The 2,344-nt window shown below is 39.7% G+C and overlaps 1 pseudogene; it reads right to left on the minus strand.

The window, feature by feature from the left end:
- Positions 1 to 810: 810 nt before the first annotated feature.
- Positions 811 to 2,135, minus strand: LOC141090278 (polymerase delta-interacting protein 3 pseudogene; annotated as a pseudogene).
- Positions 2,136 to 2,344: the final 209 nt, after the last annotated feature.

Here is a 2,344-nt window from a genome sequence, read left to right on the forward strand (position 1 = left end):
GAAGAGCAAATAGATAGTCGTGGTATGGCACTGCGCCCTGCCTATACTCTAGTAATTTTTTTTATTATCAGAATTAAATACAAATATTTAAATGCAGATGAAGTTGATAGAAAACCACAATCTGTGTCCTCCCAGCATTCCTCTGTACACATCTCAGTATTTAGATCACTATTAGCGTGATCTATTTCCATTCAGCATTTCACTGTATTCCGATCACAGCTAGCACAACATGCTTCAGCCGCAAGGAAATAACAATTGCCTATGATTGTAGAGTGCTGGATGAAATTTTCACAGTGTGAAACATTAATTAGGCATAAAAACTTTATTGGCATAGAACACAGTCAGTGGACACTTAGTAATTCCCCCCCTACCCATTTACTGGAATATGCAGGTCTTCATATTCATTAGTAGGAATCCAGATATTAAAACTACAAAACAACAAATATTATCTTTTAAGTAGAAACAGATTATTGAAGAAATTTAATCAAGTTATTCAACATTTAGCCTCCCTTGCTGTAACAGTCAAACCATAATCGTGCTGTATCAGAATAATAGAGGAAGGGGAGCATGGAAATTCTTTATGCAATAACTCAACTGCCCCACAACGAAGGTGAACTGTACTACAATGATAGGAACAGGATTGATTGTCCAATGTCTGATGCCAGACGCCTTCAAACATCAACTACCTGGTGGTGATCAGCGCTAAACAAAACCTAAGAAGCAAAATTACAGAATTTTTTAAGGAGTCTTTGGGCCCACATGTTAAATGGTAATCTCTCTTATTACACTCTCTAGTTTGTGGTTGTCTCATCAGAGCTTAATCTTAAATGCAGTTGGTTGGATGATTGGTAAAGTCCCTGAGGATTTAAAGAATGCTTTTAAGATAGTATCAGGATCAACTTCAGTGGAAGGATTTGAAGAAACACTGGAGGAGGAGGAGGTTATTTTTCTTGTATATTCACCTTCCTTCCTTCTTTGATGGCATGTTGCTTAATCCTAAAAGGATGGGCTGGTCTGATGTTATCACACTAATATTCAAATGTAGATTGCAAATCATTGGTTGTCCATCTAGGTATCTATTGTATTTTTTGTAGGCACCAACTGGATCTTCCTTTCTTACAAACACAACCTCTCCAACTCCGCAACTCAACAAGCGGGCGCGATTCAATGCACCGCATACACAGAAAAGCTACATGATATTTTCTTCTGTGACTCTTGGATTCAAATTATTAACGGTCATTTTTGTGCCTTTTAAAGGGCTAAAGACAGACCCTTTAGGAGTTGGCCCTATTGAAGAACTGTCCTCCTTTGTGACAATTGTCTGTGACACGTTGGTTTGAGTCTTTGTGTGCAATAAAGGTGGCAAAGTGTCATGCTGAGTAGACATGGGAGCTGTGTATGCATCATTCTGTACCACTTTAGTAAGAGGTAAAGTTTGCCCATGAGAAAATGAATTTCCAGACATTCCTGGCCTTTTTTGCACAGTGTTGGCAGCTGTGATCTTCATCTTCTTTGTGGGGATGTGGGAAAGTCCCAAGTCGTCATCAATACCATCATTGTCCATATCTTGTAAAGAGGAAATCTGTGGTTTCCCAGGTTCATGGTTAACTATGTTGTTTCGCATTCCTTTAACAGTGTTCGTTACACCAGGAGAATTAGTTTTCGTCTGTGAAATTTATATGGTCTTGGTAATATTTATGGGTGAAGATGAACAAGCTTGTACCACGGGTGAGTTGATAGTTACAGCAGGTGCACTCCTCTTTAAACTTTATTTTTCATGAGCATCCATACAGTTTGGTTGGTTTTCCTCTAACACTGACCTGCTGCTTTCTAGAATTCAGCATCTCACTAGCATCTTGCACTTTATCCTTTATACAGAAACGTGCATCTTTGGCAAACAATTTCTTGCGGGCATCTTTTATGCCTAGCTTCAGACACGCATCTGTTACACCTATCTTCTGATGGGCATCAAACGCATTATGGTAATTGGTGGTGGGTAAACGACAAATCATTGTGGGCTGGATCCTGGATCTCAGACCTCCCATAGCCCCCCTGTTATTAATCCTGTACGTTCTTATTCCCACCGTTACCATGCCCCTTTTCGAGATAACTTCATCCAACAACACGTCAGCCATATTTCTGCTACAAAACTGCACCTTCCCAGCAGCAACTGTGTAGGAAACCACGTTATGGTTTTCAAGAGTGTTTATGATGCTCGTAAAAAAAAATGTTTACACAGTATGTTGATGTGTAACCCACTCCGGGGGAAATGTTTTTCAGCCCATACACTTACTGCATGGGCACTTCAAGTATAGGAGACCCACTCCTTTAAACTGGGAAAACA

The sequence above is a fragment of the Dendrobates tinctorius genome, unplaced genomic scaffold, assembly GCF_039654945.1.
Source record: "Dendrobates tinctorius isolate UK_male_01 unplaced genomic scaffold, ASM3965494v1 ptg000048l, whole genome shotgun sequence".
Classification (NCBI taxonomy): Eukaryota; Metazoa; Chordata; class Amphibia; order Anura; family Dendrobatidae; genus Dendrobates; species Dendrobates tinctorius.